Source organism: Branchiostoma floridae, chromosome 15, assembly GCF_000003815.2.
Source record: "Branchiostoma floridae strain S238N-H82 chromosome 15, Bfl_VNyyK, whole genome shotgun sequence".
Lineage (NCBI taxonomy): Eukaryota > Metazoa > Chordata > Leptocardii > Amphioxiformes > Branchiostomatidae > Branchiostoma > Branchiostoma floridae.
Genome location: NC_049993.1, coordinates 9,148,998 through 9,167,963, shown reverse-complemented (window position 1 = coordinate 9,167,963; position 18,966 = coordinate 9,148,998). Strand labels below are relative to the sequence as shown.

Below are 18,966 nucleotides of genomic sequence, written 5' to 3'. Positions count from 1 at the left end.
TCTGTACAGTCACATGTTTCAGGGAGGTGCTATTATACAATGTGTTATGATTAAATGTAAAATTTTCCTCTCAGCCCACTGCTTTCATCATCTTGACCCTCGTTCAATTTTCACAAAGATATGTCTGAAAACCTTGAAGATTCAATTTGGTGTTCCTGTAACTGGGGTAACTTCTGTCATACAATATGTTGTCCTTCAGTGCTCTGTCTCCGGTCCCAGCTGTGACATGAATGATTCATGTAACAGCAGGTGCGTCAATGGTTGGTGGAGTTTTGTTTCCATCTAGTCCAACAATGTTTACATCTCAAATGTCCTAGGATATACTTATGTCACAAAACCTACCTCCCAATTTCCAACCTGTTACCCGGGCGGATAGCTTTCGGAAATGAAAAATATGATAAGATAGTCAACTAAACATACAGAACTTCCAAAATTATTTGAACTTTCAAAATTAATAACGTCCTTGATATGATGAAATTAAAAAAAAATCAATTTGACTGACTGCAGTTTATATAATTCATTTGAAGTGATTACTCTGAGCATAATATAATGTATACATTGTATTCCTTGGTAAACAGTTTCATTTTTCGTTTCCGCAAACATTCCAGGCCCCATTTTGGTATTGGGACCTTAGCCTACGGATGGCCACTTTGACAGGGTACTGTTTTTGATTGTGCATGTGCATTTGTCCTGGAACCATCCTTCCATCTCGGGACTAAAATTTGCTTGTTGGGACAGGGAAAAGTTTTGCCCATCCGTCCAAACTTTGTGGATTTGGTGAAAATGTATTTTTGAAAGACTCAAGAATGAAAATCAACAATATAAGGCTCCTAAACAGTCAGACAACAAAAATTTTGAGACAGGTGTGTCCCATGGCCCAGTAGGACATATTTGAGTCCAGTGTCTACTAGGAAAATTCTACCGGTAGTGCAGAGCCAAATTGTGCAAAGAGTTGAGCCATATCCAAAAGACCTTAGGCTAGAGCATTGGAGGTCTTGGGATTTAGGTTAACAAAGGCTGCCAAGAAAGCCCTTAAGAGTTTGGATTTACTGTTACAGTAGCTTTATGCGTTTGGTCTATACCTTATAATATAGCCTTTGCATCTATTTTGTAATTACTGCTTTCATAGATTTACATGTAATTTTGCCATGCCTGGAATTCATCCTCCTTTTTTTCAATAAAGCTACTAAGGAGATAAGAAAATGCATGAAATGCTTTTATGAAGTATGAAATGGGCAGGTAGATGAAATTCTTTACTTGTGAAGAATCTGCTGAATCTGAAGTATTTCAGCATAAAACCATCAAGTCATGAATCTTCTTGTAGAAGAAACTGATGCATGCATAGCTCAGTCCAGGTCATATTTCTAAATAAAATTTTAACAAGAGCACTAACAGGAATAGAGGACACAGGGAAGAAAACTTAATTACTCCTCTGTTCACTCACAAAGTTGTGTTTACAGTTCAAAGGTACAGACTTCCTCTCATGCTCTTTTTTCATGTTGATCTTTCAGTTTGGCAGTTAATCTTCTTAAATCAGAAAACTAACAAGTTAAAGTGGTGTGGCATTAGGAGTTTGCATGTCAGTCTCCTTAGAGAGCTAGAGCCAGAAGCAGGAAGTGCAAGAGATTGAACAACAACAGGGGACCAACAAATCCTGGTCTGTTCAATAAGATGCAGACAGCTTACCACTATAATACCATACCAGAAGCAGGTAGAGCTGAAGAACTCTGCTTGCTGAGAGCGCTAAACCTCTAGCTTATGGTGCTGTCATCCAGTCATGTGTCAGTGAATGGGGTGTAAGAATCATGTGGGAGTGGATCTAGGAGAACTGTGGATTTCTACACCCACCAAACTTAATGCCAGAATAAGATTGGTACCCGCTTACATATTGGGGTCTATCTGTTTCTTATGCATATTGAATTGGAGGACAGGAGGAGAATTTGAGCAAAAAGCCTTCAAGTTCTTGTTTATCTTGATATAAGTTATAACTCACTGGTTTTCTTTATAAAAAAAATAACACTGGAATGTGATGGAGTGGGGGTAGGGTTGGATTTCCTGCCTTCCACAGTGTGGAATTTTAGAGAATTTAGGTTACAACATGTAAAATGGGATTTCTGAGGATTCCATGAGGGAGAAAATTACTGTTAAAGGCTGTGACCACAAGGGACCTTGGTCAATCTGAATTTTATGCTTTCAAAGAATCTGCTCACCTCACTCCGTAGGGGGGCCTGTGGCTAGAGCCAAAAAAAAAAAAAGAACTTCCCTTCCCACATACCAGTAGTTTTACCCTGAGCTTATGCAGTCTTCCCCTTTTCTTCATCACTGGAATGGCCCTGATCCTCTAGCTGGCTTAGTGCTTACTGCAATTCCTCTTTGCGGCTTGTAAGCATTCTCTCAAACCTGCCCGAGTCTTGAACTGTCAGGAGAAATAACAACCAGTAAGTACATCTGATTGCACTGACGCACACATCCTCCGAAATGTCAGAGGCGCCACCGGGGCGGACGTCACCGAGAGGGAAGGAGTGTGTCAGAGATAAATGAGAGCAGATTGTGGTGGCACCCAGTGCTTACTCTACCATCACTGCTCTTCTAAGAGCTGGCACGTCATGCCAAGAGCTAGTGACAAGATTGCATGAAAGTCAGCGCACTACGACATTTGTCTGTATGCGTACTGTATGCAATATTTTGTATTGCATACACTACGCATCATGCTACTTTCTTCAGTTGATCTACATGTATGTATGCATCCGTGGAAGTTCAATGATTTGCATTAATCAAGATTTCACCGAACACCGAATGCTAGTGACAAGATTGCGTGAAAGTCAGCACACCATGACATTTGTCTGTATGCGTACTGTATGCAGTATTTTGTATTGCATACACTACGCATCATGCTACTTTCTTCAGTTGATCTATGTATGCATCCATGCAAGTTCAATGATTTGCATTAATCAAGATTTCACTGAACATAAATTTTATAAATTCAAAGTGATGCGCAAAGTGAATCAAGAAAGGGCAGGCAAAGTTCAGTTCCAGATAACAAATAAGTTGTTGATATTTCTGATAGAATGGTGGTGAGATAATAATGTGGTACATTAAGGACGTTACATACATTGTAACATCAGATGAAAGTGTTAAGAATGATGTGATGTTTACGTCAGCTTTATTTGTTGTTTTTTCCACATCATTAGCACAAGGATGCACAATAAATCACTAATGATCTGTGACCGTCCTTCAACTACTGCCTACTGTAAACTACATGTAGCACAGATTGTTAACATTGTTTGTCCTTTCCTTTAAAGGGATAGTTTTTTAGCCAGGGTGCCATTCTACTTATGGTCTTCTATGGCTACAAAATGTAGTTGAGGGTTATAGGGACCCAAGAAAACAGTTTAATAATACTAGTACTGTAAGTGTTCTACCAACTAGGTTGGCACCATGCCTGCCATCCTGCTGTAGGGAACTGGTCTAATGTAAACAAGGCTAGTTCTTCTGTAAACTGACCCTTCAAGCACAGTGTCCCATGTGAGGAACTCCCTGTAAAATGTTAGGTTAGAAACTGAGGCCAAAAAACCCAGTAGTCTTACCAACTAGACCCTACCGGTACCTGTAGTTTGGCATCCATGGTTACAAGCTACTGTAGCTTGTGTAGAACTGGTCTAATGTCTAATGTAAACAAACAGATCTGAGCTCTTCTAACCAGTAAACTGGTCCATTATACATGTAAGTCCAGTGCCCCTTGGGAAGAACTCCTTATAAATGTTAGATAGGAAATAACCTAAGGAAACAGTAGTCTTACCAGGGGTCTAATGTCTAATCAAAGACTGAAAGAGGTAAATAAACAGGGTTCTTCTAACCAGTGTAAACTGGTCCATGAGTCCAGTGTCTCGGGGGAGGAACTTATAAATGTTAGATAAGAGCTAAGACACAACAAAAGAAAACGGTAGTCTTACCAGGGGTCTAAATAGTCTAATGTAAATAAACAGAGTTCTTCTGACCAGTTAACTGGCCATCAAGTCCAGTGTCCCAAGGGAGGACCTCCCTGTAAATGTGAAATTGATTAGTCAGGGGGGGAGGGGCTGATGATTGACTGAGGCTATAATGGGATAAGAGTTAATGGAGATTTATGGACTTCCTGATAAAAGTAAGTTGATGATTGATAGATTTCTCCTCCATTGAAGAAGATAAATCATTATAACGTTCTGTATTTGTTAACCAGTATAACCTGAGCTAGGCCAAGAATATGCATATACACATGCATATACCTAAGTTTGAGAATCTATGGTTTTAACTTTGAAAAATAGAAAATATCAAAAAAGATCTGTTGTGGGTGTAACACAAGATACAGTAGGGGCCTTTTCAGTGCTTCAGAAGAATTCTCACTCAGCCATTAATATGTATGAAGGACAAAAATCCTCTATATATGAAAGGTACTAGTGGTCAACAACAAAGGATCCCTATGTTCAGGTTGGTAGATATGACAGGTTCTGAGAAATACTTGTGATAATATTACATATCACAATATTATATACTAGTATATTAAGAAAACAGAATCATAAAGCCAAACAATAATTGTGAAGTCACACAGAGTTCAAGACTCTGAACTTTCCTTCGTAACCCTTGCTTCTCTTATTGGGTTAAATAGTGCTTAGCATTGGTTTCTCTGACTTATTAGGGAGAAGAGATGCTGTTCCAGTAAGTAACCCAAACCAAGGAGGTTGAAAAAAGAACCTCCTTGCCCAAACTTAGTGCCCTAAGGTTGTCTCCTGGCCTTGCATTGGAGAAACTCTTAGTGTCTAAAAAAGTCTAATGGAATACCATCTCATACTGCCTGAACCTGCATACAAAAAGGCATTTATAACTGTAGGGATGCGTTATGAATGCTCGCTATTTGTTCTCTAAGGGTTTTCTTTCCTACTTCTTCATTCAGGCCATCAATATTCCTGATCTCCTCCCGTCCCCAGGCAGTTTTTCCACATCTGTCTCCGTGACAACTAAATCCAGCCATGCTGGTTTTGAAGAATTAATGCCAGTTGTACTGTCAGCAAGGGAGTCAATCATACCAAGAGAGTTACAGTCGCCTCAAGAAATGGAAATCTTGATACTGTAAATGCAGAAACCTTTGTGGCGGTTTTATGGTTACGGTGGCCGCTTCACCGCGAACTGAAAACCACCGTAAACATTTTCCATGGCAGTAAGGGACTACAGTACATGGTGCTACCGCAAACTTAAAACTACCGCAAAAAGTCCTTTTTCCCGCTATTACGAAATTAAATCCCAGGAACTCAAAAGCATTTACAGTACTGTCTCCTCAAGAGATGGAAATCTTAATATCATTGATATACTGTTATGGATTAAATGCATTCCTGCTGAGAGAATTATTACAGATCACCTATGGTTATGTGATTGTTGTTTACCCTATGAGGTACCAGCGAGATGAATATATGAAAAGGAAATTGCGTGGGAAGGCAGTAACTGAATTTGTGATAATCTGTCCTGAATTCTTGATGGATTGGGTAGATCTAGCATTACAGGGGGGCTTTGTATTGAGAGAGGAGGCATTTGCTGGGGTTACATTTTTCTTGACAAATATCTTGATCAGGAAGGTAAACATATGAAATGGTTATAAAACTACTAGCTATGTTAATTTGGCCGTAATTGAACTTGGATTCTTGATTGATGGGTTGGCTCTAGCATCACACAGGGATTTGTATTGGGAGAGGAGGCATTTACTAGGATTACATTTTTTCTTTACATTAATATCATAATCAGGAAGGCAAATATGTGAAGAAGAAATAAAACTATGTATAACTGAATTTGTTTGGAAATAATTGAACTTGAGTTCTTGATTGATGGGTTGGATACAGCATTACTGAGAAAGATTTATTGTAAAGGGAGGCATAATTTACTGGGATTATGGTTTGGTTTATTTGAATAACTGTTGCAACCCCCATGACAAGTTTGGAATGTGAATACTGACTGAAATGTCAATTCTAAGCCTTCTTGATGTACAGTAAGGGTCTTTCCAGCATCCATCTCAGGACGAGTTGTGCGGTTTGGGATTGGCAACCTTTCAGCCATTCGTTTTTCGATGGAAACTTCTGATTATCAACAAGAAGAAGTTTTAACCTCCTTGTTATCAACAATGCAGCCTAAACTGTAACAGAATCAAGATGGATCTATTGGAAATTTGTTCCTCAAAATGTGTGAAATAACATTTCAGAGGGTTAACTGTACCCAGGGGAGTATGTCCTCTAGTTTATTCACTGCCAGTGCAAGGCTTTCTAAATGTTTTTCTTATGTTTATAAGAACTACATACCAAGACCAGAATTCCTGTAGGAAACACAACTATGCTTTTTTTTAATCATCATAAAACAGATTTACAATAGGAAGAGTATAGCCTGAGAATAACTAATTTGGCATGCAAACAATTTATAGCATCATGCAGTTCAAATGATGCATAACTTCAGTATGGGTAATATATATAGATTCTGAAGTAAAAGTTTTATATTCATGTTTACAGTACAGATAAAGATAATACAGTAGAAGCCCGTTAATTGCACAATGGATTACTGCACACTTCTTTTAATTGCATGGAGGATGGATCCCAAAATCCCCGCCCAGATAATTGCACGAAATATACTGGCAAAATGGCGTGTGCAATTAAATGGCTTCTACTGTATTGCTAAGTTTTTATGAATTTTGCCTAAAATATATAGTATTTTATCTGCCATATGTGGGCCAAACTGTGCGCTAGCTGGAGGACAAAGTGATTTGTAAGAAGGTTATCATGGCTTCCCAGGTGGCAGATGATAATCCTCTATCCTCAGGACCTGGTAAAGGGATGCTCAGCAGGGCAGGTTTAATGTGTGAAATTGATAATAGCTGGCCACATCAAGTTGATTAGTCGGTTCTCAATTGAGGGGAAATAAGATGTATCAAGGTTAAAGAGGTTGAAGCAAAATGCTAAACAAGGTCCAAAGAGATAGTTTTTACTTTGGTAAAGATTCAGGCATTGAACACAGGAATAATCATACTCTGTTGTCACAATGTGATCTTTCTTATACTAAAATTTTACTTGTTTTTACTGCTTCTTAGACATACTTAAAAGTATGTCTAAGAACCAGGGAAGTGAATTGGTATGGACTAAATGGAGGAACGATGCCAGGGGCATAATGTTATTGCATATTGTTAAAATTCAAAACGTAAAAAGAGGCCCTTATTGTATGAAAAAAAGGCCCTAAATCTTCAAACAATGATCACATAATCATGACGTGTTGGATTATCATTGTGCCTGGTGGCACATACAGTATAATAGCGGCATGTTTCCTTGCTGGTATGGGTAAGACATTGCAGGTATATTCTGTAATGGCATTGAAGTTTGCAGGATTTATTTCTTGGTAGGGCAAGTTCGCAGTGTTTTAAGCCCGTGTTTTGAAACAAAGGGATAGGAGTGCAAAAAAAGAACAATCATTTTCGTGGTAGTTCCAAGTTCACGGTAAAGGGTGATCAATTAAAAAAATACAAAGATTTCATGGTGAAGGATCTAAAAACTACCATCACTAAAATACCACTAAAAAATGTGAACATAAAACCTTCACAAAAATTCTGGATTGACAGTATATGAGTATATTCATCTGTACATCCAACCATTTGTTGTATTGGTGCGTATTCATGATTTGAATGGGGTAGGGAATTTCCCATCAGGCAGCCTTTGTAACCCCGCTTCTTAAAAAATTGGGTCAGTTAGCTCTCACTCCTAAGAAGTTTCTGACTCAGGTAGAAGAGATGCTTCTCCAGTTCTCAGATCAATAAGCTGCCTTTAATCATTAGGCAATGGTACGTTGTAACTTCAGGCTCTTGGTGAATTCGATTTAGAAAACCATCGCTGTAACCCGATTGATGGAGATGGGTCTGCGTCCGTCTCTTACGTCGTGGATCGTTGACTTCCTTACGGGGAGACGCCAAGTCGTCCGTTATCAAGGAACCCTCTCCGACAGTGCTACCATAACGTGCGGCCTACCACAGGGAACTCTTCTTGGGCCTCTGATTTTTGTGGCTTACATCAACAGTGCGGCGCGTCAAATCTCAGCCAAAAGATGGAAATTTGTGGACGATTTAAACCTGTTAGAGATCAGAAACCCCACCGTAACACCTTCGTCCCTGCAAAACGACCTTTCTGACCTAGAGAAATGGTCTGGTGAAAACAGCATGGTACTACATCCTGGAAAATGTGAAGTTCTACATGTGAAGTTCAGCAAAGCAGTATTCATACTACCGCCCCTCAAAATTAACAACAACGAACTACGACAGGTTCAAACCATGAAGATTCTTGGCGTCTTAATGCAGTATAACCTGAAGTGGAATGCCCACGTGGACTACATGTACTCTAAATCCAGTCAGCGTTTGTTCTTTCTCAGAAAACTCAAACACTTCCACATCGGAATTGAAGACCTTGTGATCGTGTACACCACCTACGTCCGTCCGATCACCGAGTATGCTGCACCGGTGTGACATCCCGGACTGACAACATCCCAGTCCAACAAACTCGAGAGAATACAACGCAGAGCAGTGCGGATAATCCTGGGAGCTAACTACACCAGCTATGCTGAAGCCTGCTCACAACTTGGCCTACCCTCACTTCACCAGAGGCGTGAGAACTTGACACTAAAGTTTGCAAAGTCCCTTCTAACATCCAGCCAGTACCGTCATCTCCTGCCACCGGACAGACAGAGTATTAGTGGCAGACAGACTCGCTCCTCAAACAACTTGGACTTGGTTCATTGTAGAACAGAGCGACATAGAAACAGCGCCGTCCCATATATGGCACGCTTGATCAACACATAGCCCACCAATGTATGATGTTGTTGTAAATAGCTCTAACTTACTTTTAACGACGGTGTTGCGTATTATTGTTTTGAATTTTAAATTGTAATAAGTTGTATACTTCGCATTTGCTTATCCTACAATCATTTTTGTGTAAAATAATATATAAAAAGACTGTCAAGCAGTGCAATTCAGCCCTTTGGGCTGCAAGACCGCTTTTAATTTGTCATGTTGAAATGAATGAATAAACCAATCTACAAAAAAAACACTATCGGTACACTTTATAGCCTCCATTCTCTTTGCCAATACTCTACCAACAAACTACCACTGATGGATTGCTACCAACTTAGAGATGTTCGATATCCATATTGAATCAGAACGCATCAATTACATTTTGTGGCAAGGGTTACCGAAATTTACGGGAAAATCGATGCCATTGATTTGTCAATCAAATGTGAGTTTGATTTCCGATGCAGCTTGGTGCCGGAAGTTACATGTGTGGGAGGGTTTGTTGACCTTGTCTCCTGTATCGTGCACAAAAGTTCTATTTTTATTGTGCTCACTCAAGGCAATTTTGCACTCTTATTGATAAATAACACCCAAGTGTCTTAGTCACAATTTCACAAAGTTGCTTCAGCTCTCTTTAATTTGTTGATGGCATAGCAGGAAGGTTGCCAAATCTCATTTTCATGCCAAATCAAATTTTCCGAGAATTGAGCATCTTTACTTGAACATCTAACTTATCACATTGAATTAGGCTCATTGACCTGCGAACGTTGACTTATCCCTAGAAATCGTGTGATGATCAAGACATTGAATCCCGGGAGTACCACTCCTGAAAATGTCATCTAGAGCTGAGCTCGCAGATTGGTACATGTAGTATGATTGATTTTCCTTCTGTGTGAAATGTACATAAATCACTAATTGGAGACGTATGTAGGATCATTGCCAAACTTGATGCTCTCCCTGAAGACCGTAATATGGATCCCTATAAAGGTGAAGGAAACATGTTTGAATATATTACTTAAGTTGGCATGAGGGTCTGCATGGGGGGTCCCAGCAACGATTTACACTGAATTCAGAAGAACCCCCTACGTATTACGCTAAATCAACGGAGGCAATTTCGCTAAATTTAGTTGCTTCACTACGAATTACGTAGATAAGATTGTTTTTCCTACGAGTTACAGGAAATAAAAATAGGCTGCCTACGCCTTACAGAAAACAGCATGCAGTGTATCACAGTTTATCCTGTCCATGAAGCATCAAAATCTGCACATTTATCACTGTTGGATGCAGGAGTTTGCCGATAGGCAGATCCATGATAGGATTTTAGGTACCATTTTCTACATGACACAAATCTCTGCCTTGATGAATAAATCCATACAGATTAGACCCTCTCAATGTCAGAGCAGATTAAGGATGGCGTCATCATCGGTGGTAACACGGGATAGATGTGCAGCGTGTAATGTCGTTTGGTCCAGTGCAGTTCCTAAGAATCCCACTAGGTGACACTGTTGTAAATGGAAAGTCTGAACCGACAGGTGTTTGATGTAGTTAGGAAGCTACTACTGTTAACTGTTATTACTCACAAAAGATTTATGTATATATCAACCATCTAAATTAACCAGGTTCCAGAAGAATTGTCAAAGTGTTGATAGCAATATCAATTTTACATAGACTTTAAACTTGATAGGATGTGGACAAAATTTGTAGTCTTTAAACCTTTTATTTGTTTGCCTAACTGTACAGTAGAGGTCTATGCCGTAACAGAGCAATAAGAAGGTTGGTAGAATCCGTTAAGTCTTTAAATTTGCACTTCATGCATTGCAAACCTATCCAGCAACATCATAGTTGTTATGTATAGTTAAGTAAAATTTGAGTGCAGAATGTGATATCAACTTTCATCGTTCTACAGGGTGCAATAATTATTAACTTCCACATTAAAAAACATTATATAGGCTTTCTCAAGATTGTCTTGAACACCTAGATATCTAACGTGTATATACCTCAGAATAATTATGGTTCTACATTCATTTGGTACATGTACATCTCTTTAAATCACTTCAGATTTATGTATTTTTTTTCTCATATGGCAATATTATGGCATTCGATTGGAATTATGACAGACTTTTCAACCTCCTTTATATCATACTCATAGTCTTGGTGCATTGAAAGTCTCAAAGCAAAGCAAGGAGGGTGTAAGTAAAATGAAGAAAGCAAAAGAAAGGTATTTCTGATGATGATGGGCACCATTCACACCTTTCAAGAAGGTTAGGAGTACTAAGTTTTGGGACTCAACATTAGGGTCTTTCTTAGCTGGCGTGTTAAAGCAAAGAGACACCTGGCTGATGTCTCTATTACTGCAGCACCTGAAACATACATGTACTATTGATTTGTTACCAAAGGTCAAAGGAAGCAAATATTTGTCTATATAAAGAGATTACAAACAGAAGAATTGCCTGCGACCATGACATTAATAGGGCACTATATATGTATAAATAATGATGTTTACTTAGTGTACCCATATTTTTCTTAGAGCAGACTTGCAGGCTGTATTGTTTAGAACTGAGCATTTTGTAGATTGTAAGTGCACAAAAATGATGCATTTAATGTATTAGCTTCATCAGTCAAAAGTAAGAAAAGCTGCACTATTAAAGCATCCTATTTTTTTTACATGATATCAACATTAGCATGGTAACCTTGGAACAGTGCCCCTCATATTCCAAACAGGTACCTTTTTGATCAAATGTGAAATTTCGTGAATCAGGAATATCCTGTCACAAGCAAATCCATCTAACACACTCCAGACTCCAACACATGGTGATCATTATGTTCAACTGGGCGGAACAAGCCAGTCTTATCTAATGTATCTTAATTGCTAGGCTTATGTAATTACTGAATGAATTATTTGCTTGATGATATAATTATTGTATATCACAAGGAACCTCATTAGACACACTGACAGGAAATTAAAGCTGAAATCTTGTAGAATCTTCCTAATCTTTGGCACACAGGGCTCAAAATTTCTAACTTTACCTGCAACCTGAAATTTGCAGGAAATTTTGCAGAAAAATATTAATCTGCAATCTGAAACTGAGTGAAAGAACAGTGTGACAATCTGGTCTATGTGGAAAGGTGGACACTATAGACAGGACTCTTCTGCTTGTTTCGAAGTAATAATTATCTAAGGGACCGCCAAAAAGTGGTCATGTTGGTGAGGTGGTCCATAAATGTAGAAGTGGTCACTTGTCACAGATTTGAGGGTTATATATCGCAGTAAACAGAATTTCGAGCCCCGACACATTTTGAGAAGGAGGGAAATTTTTCCTGGTGGAATATCCAGCGTACATCAGCAGAAAGACTTGATAGGTATGCAGCTTGCCGGGGGGAATGTTGATTTGATCCCGGCCGCCTTATCGTGCTCGGAGCACATGCGAGGCCTGCGTCATCAGGACCAGCCAGTGTCAGGTGTGATTATGTGCTGTATGCATCAACGTCTCCTCTGTTTCCTCCCTGCAGAGATGCAGAGTGCCTTAAATGCGTTATCCCCACTAACAGGCAGGGCTTGGGCTGTGCTAAAGTATTATCATGGTTTTCAACAATTCGCAACTGTAGATATAACCTAGATAATGTCATGAGTCCTTAGATACAGCAAAACAGAAATGTTTAAAAAGGAAAAAATAACACCAACAAAAAAAGCAACAAACTAGAAGTACTATCCCTACTAACAGGCAGGGCTTGGGCTGTGCTAAAGTATTATCATGGTTTTTCAACAATTAGCAACTGTAGCTGATATCTTAAGATACAGCAAAACAGCAATGTTTACACTGTACCAAAAAAACAATAGCAACAAAAAATGGTAGTATATCCATAATCTTCAAGCAGATCCTATGGTAGCATAAGATAGTATCAAAAGCTGGCAGAGGAGTGAAGCCGTGCTTGGTGACTCTTTCGCTTTTATGTGCTGTCGTATTTTTCAACAACAGCTGTTGAATGACTATCTTAAGGCATTGTTGACATGCAGCAAAAACAGCACTAATGAAACTGTGAGAAAAAGAGCTAACGTATTTGGGCCACAGTGTATTTAATTTGCCAGTCAGAGTTAAACTCATTATCCTCACTATCAAAAGACACTACTTGGGTGGTGGTTGTCCATGTTGGTCAACAACAACTGATTTTAGCTGAAGCCATTGGAAGCATATATTTGTGCTAACAAGTGAGGGTCAAAATAGTTTTGTGAAGCATTTTGGTGCTACAATATATTTGCCAGTCAAATAGAAGCAATTTTCTTTGAAGCAATTATAAAGAAATGTTTTTCTATTTGAGATGAAGAGTATCGAAATTACTAGCATAGACATTACTTTACGTGCAATGATTGTATGAAACTCAGAGAAAGGACAAAAATTAGTCTAGAGCTTAAAATCAAGACAATGGCATGGTTGCGGAATCTCAGGTTGGGGTACACAGAAATGTACATGTATGTGTTGAAGACACGTTATTTCCATTTTCTTGTAATGGAAAGACAGGAATAAATCTTTGGATGTTCATCTCAGAACTGGTGCAATTAGCTTTTTGGGGAAGAATCTGCAATAATATTCTTATTATTATCATACCTGTGTTACTTTACCACAGCCAAGAGTAGCCATACAAACCTGTTGGAAAACCCATTATTGAGTTGAGTCAGCCTGAATGTTGCTTGTCTCCAGCAACAGTTGGATGAAAGAGAGGATTGCTGATGACAATCTTGTTCCACTTGAGATAAAACTGCAGCCAATGAGGGTTATGGGAGTTGGTGTTGCTAAAGGCAAGAATCTGAATCTCATAACTCGAGTGCTCTCATCTGACTCTGCAAGAGTGATAGGTATCTTTCAGGTACTGCACAGAGCACTCTGATTTTGAAGAGATACTTGCCATGCAATCCTCAGCTGATTACTGATATTTTCTTTTCAAAAGAGAAAGAATACAATAGAGAAAATGGTTTAGAAATATGTTGTAATTTGGTACATCAGTCAGATAGGTATCTTTCAGGTAGTGCACTGATCATGAGCACTCTGATTTTGAAGAGATAATTGCCATGCAATCCTGAGCTGATTAATGATAGTTTTCTTTTCAAAAGAGAAAGAATACAATAGAGAAAATGGTTTAGAAATATGTTGTAATTTGGTACATCAGTCAGATAGGTATCTTTCAGGTAGTGCACTGATCATGAGCACTCTGATTTTGAAGAGATACTTTCCATGCAATCCTGAGCTGATTACTGATAATTTTCTGTTCAAAAGAGAAAGAATACAATAGAGAAAATGATTTAGAAATATGTTGTAATTTGGTACATCAGTCAGATAGACAATGTTTGGACAATGCTGAACCAATTACATGTACTGGTATTTTTCTTAGACAGTATAACAGCACAGAAAATGAACTTGAAATATGTTGAGATTTGGTTATACATTTCTATGAAAAATACTCAGGTAGTCAAAGGGATTTAAAATAATTTTTCCTGGATTGTTGTTCTTCTGTTCATGATTAAAGCATATGAGTAAAAGTCTGAATGTTTCGAAATTTTCTTCACACTAAGACTTATGGTAGTAAAGAAAAAGGACCTCGTTGCATTTCAAATGAAAATGTTAGAAATTTCTAAGAGCTCAAAACAGGCCCTTAAAAGCATTCTCGTGGCCCATGCATACTGTGTAAAATTTATACATTTGGTACACATTTACAGGTAACCGTAGTAACAAGCACCTATAAAACATTTTACAGCTGAAAGTAAAATCTTTGCATCTTCTGCAGGCCCTAGATCATAAAAGTTTATAGAAAGTGAGGATTTATTTTCTCAGCCCTCGAAGTCAATAAATTATATAACTTCATTCCAAGGACCGGAAAGCCCTAGTTTGAAAGGGGAATTGAATTTGAAGCAGTAACGATGACACCTAGGAGTAGTTATGTTACAGGTCGGATCATAAAATGCCTTAGTGACTTCTTTTTATGGGAAGGCTGTTATGAAACGTTCATTTGTATTCTGCTTGGTGCATGCAAAAGTAACTCGTGGGAATGTGTTGAATTTTATGTGTCTGTTTTGTTTTGTTTGTTTTTAAAAGAGGAGACAGATGTCATGGTCTATAGGGCAGTAGGAATGAACGCACAGATAATCTACACTCCTGAATACCTTTTGGATCCATTTGCAGTACACATTTTCTTAAATCTTCTTCTTTTTGTGCCTATAGCCCCTATAACAATGATTACTAGCAGTGCGCATGTGTCATCTAAGTATATATAATTAGAAGGATATGTGCCACTATAATTTGGCAAGGGTGTTGATATTTTGTATGGTGATTCTGGTATTTCTGCATAAAGGGCACCTGTTATTTCTAGATGCTATCTACTTGGTTTCAAACTTGCTTTGAAATGTGTTTTATTTTTTTTACAGATGTAGCCATTTTTGCTTTTATTTACATTTTGTAGCTAAAATGTTCATTTTAATAAATATGAATCATTACCAATCCGTCAATAAACATAATACATTGTATGTATGGTTTATGTAGGTGGCTTAATCTTATGTGCAAAGCTGTCAATAACTAATAAATAATATTGATAGATGAATAGTCTTACAAAATGTACCCAGCTAAACTTTGTTGATAACAGAGCTCCTTGACGTGTTAAGTGTATTGACAGTGGTTCAAAGTTCACCTCATTACCTTATTTGACAACATGTAATATATACAATACTTATCGTAAGTGTTCTCTAATTGGATTCTCGATTAGGGGTAGGTATCGGTACAGAAACTTCGGGTACAGGTAAAGTCCAGGTCCAGTGGATCAGGTCCAGGTCTCCTCTACTTTGCTCTTGTTCTTTTCTTGGAGCTGTAAACCTAAAATGCCTATCAGTATGAGCTGTTCCGAATGATTTTCAAATAGGTACAACATCCTTTTTCACTGCATTTTTAAGGTCACTTTTCTGGACTAGTCCAACAAGAAAAAATGGTTTTGTACTGGTACACTCCTATTCTCGATAGATGAACCCAATAAATGTACCATGATATGTAAATAGAAAGGTTCATTTACCAAAACAGTAATAAATTGTGAATCTGACAAAATGCAGCTCAGGCAAAATCACACAACAAACTGACACTTTAGATGGGTCAAAGGTCAACAAACATCCTGGGCTTTACTCAGGAGGTTTGAAGAGTGAGTCAACAGCTTGTCATCAGGAAAAACAAACACAAACAAACCCGATCCTTTGACAAAACAAGCCTCTTCATCTGTCACAGGACCATAGGACCCCGCCTTTCCAACTGTCAACAAACTGCATAATCCCCAAACAGAAACATTCCCAGATCATCCCAGTTTATCGTAGAAAATGAACAACACTTTGGCAAATTGTACCGTTTTACATCAGCGATATACTAAAAGTGAATGTCAAGGTTTTCACTTGAAGATCTAGAATCTGAGATGTGATTGATAGACATTATAGGATTGTATGGATATGTTGACATTTTAACATTTAAGTTCAGGTCAGTGATTCAACTGTCAACAAACTGCATAATCCCCACACAGAAACATTCCCGGAATATCCCTGTGCTTAACATATCTCATAGAAATAATTTAGCAAATTGTACCGTTTTACATCAAAGATATATAGTAACCTGATTGTAAAGGTTTTCTCTTATTTTAACTTGAAGTTTAAGTGAGTGTCCAATCTAGAATCTGAGACTTGATCGATGGGCATTATAGGATCAGTTCAGGTCAGCAATTCAACTGTCAACAAACTGCGTAATCCCCAAACAGAAACATTCCTAGAATATCCAAGTATCATATCTCAAAGAAAACATATTGTCAAGTTGTAAGTTGTTTTACATCAATGACATAGTTTGGTCCTGAACTCTAGAGACAGCCCTGCTCTGACCACAACATCATAGAACAGGGCTCGAAATACTTTTTTCTGCATACCTGCACTGGTGCAGGTAACATTGAAAATTACCTGCACCATACAAATTTTACCTGCACCAGTACTCTGAATTTAGGAAGCTAATGGATCATACTAAAATTATTCAGGAACCATCGCTATTTTTTCTTTTATACTTTATAGGTGGTAACAGTCAATGCATTCTAATAAAATCCATATACACCTACATTATAGGACGTATAAAACCCAGTACATGGACCAGTGCAGGTTAGGTGCAGGTAGACACCAGAAATACCTGCACAGCTCCAATGTTACCTGCACTAACCTACATATGCAGGTACTAGTAGTATTTCGAGCCCTGTAGAAAATGAACAACACATTGGCAAATTGTAAAGTTTGGTCCTGAACGTCGGTTTCCCTTATTCAAACTTGAAGTTAGCATAGAGAGTGTCCAATCTAGAATCTGAGATGTGATCAATGGACATTATAAGATTGTATTGATACATTGGCACTTACATGTAGCATTTCAGTTCGGCTCAGCAGTTTTGGCATATTTTTATCTTTAGATTAACACTCTTTTGTGTACAAATCCCCTCAGACAGACCATAAGTTTTGGTCAACAGTTTTGGAGCGACTTAATTTCAAATTTCCTCATCTTTAGATAACCTTGGTTCCAGTGATCCATCTTGGTTGTTTTGGGGGGTGTGATAAGCAGGCAATGCCAAGTTGACAAGTTAGTAAGCTAGATGAATGCACCTCATTTATTTTTGTCATAAAAATTTCAGTTGTCTATTTTCACTGTTGAGTTGGGTCATTGCATAACTGATTAATCATGCAGGCCCTTTGCTTTTTCCCTTCCAGGCGTCAATGTTTCAATGCTATTTACCATTGCAGTGGAGCATACTGAGTCTCTTTATATTGGATAGACATATTTGCCAGATGCTTGTTTGCTTCTACATGCCTCCCTAGTGCTTGCTAAGTGTATCTCTATAGGCATATGATATAAAGAATTATCACTATATGATATATTATACATGCTGAAGGGACCAATCTACAGTCTCCTGTTGGAGCATGTATTCTGCAGGGACTCTGCACTTATTAGTTGTTCCTCTAGGGTGCCTGTTTGCTTCTGCATGCATGCCTCCCTAGTGCTATGTAAGTGCATCTCTATAGGTATATGATATATATTGTATCATGTTATACGTTCTGAAGGTTCTATCATTCAATCTGTAGTTTAGTTTCTCCAGTTGGAGCATGTATTCTGTAGAGGCTCAGTCTGCCCTTGTTCGTTGTTCCTCTAGGGTGCCTGTTTTCGTTTGCCTGGGGGCACCTTGTAATCACTTAAGGAGAAGTGCGTAAGAGGGGGAGCCCTACTGGTCTCCATGCACTGGTATCAAATAACAGGCAGGGGGCCAGGGGAACACCATAACTTGTTTCCAACTGAGAATCTCTCAATTGCTATAAAATTGGGGTTAGAGTAAGTAAGATGAGAATCTGTTCATTCTGGGGTTATCAACATGTCCTTGATTTGTTACATGTCCTTAACTTGACACTTGTTTGAGTGGAGATCAGATTTCAAAGGAAGCATATTGGAGGAATTCTTGCTGACAGAGCTGCATGGTAGTTGAACTGGGTCAGTTGCATCAGACATGGTTTGTGGGATTTGGTAGGGTGAAATTTGGTAGGTTGAAGGACAGGTGCCTCAATCTCATTACATGGTCTGTTTACTGTCAAAATGATAAGGTATTGAAGGATTTTCTTCCACCAGACTGCTATGACTTTTACCTAACACCACAGATTCCAAGGATTTTTCCTTTTTTATTGGATTTGGGGTCAGATGAACACCAGTAATCATACATGGTACCCGCAAGGCTTACCTCCAAGCAGATGCAGAAAGGCAATTTAAATGCTACTCAATCTTCGGGTTCCGTGCAGCAGACTGAGGATTTCCATGCCAGCTGCTCCGCAGAACCATCAACTTACAAAGTGGTCTGAATTTGCCTCCTTACATCTGCTTGGAGATTTTTGTAGGGCTGTAGGATCTAGGTTCTTGCCAAGCAGGATCAAAATTACTACTAGCCTGGAATCCAGACGTATTATAGCTCCTATGTCTCTATTCTGTCCTCTCCATAAATATGAGAGGGCAGAAGAGATTTGCAGAGACTAGACTGTATGTAAGAAAGGTGCAATATTCCAAATGTCCCTTGATGTGTGGTAGAGATCTACTCCCCAAGCAGAG

The 18,966-nt window shown here is 38.5% G+C and overlaps 1 protein-coding gene across 1 annotated transcript in view; it reads left to right on the top strand.

Moving 5' to 3' along the window:
- Positions 1-18,966, top strand: part of LOC118431375 (cAMP-specific 3',5'-cyclic phosphodiesterase 4C-like) — a gene marked incomplete in the record, with an annotated part of 222,145 nt that overhangs the window by 140,755 nt on the left and 62,424 nt on the right.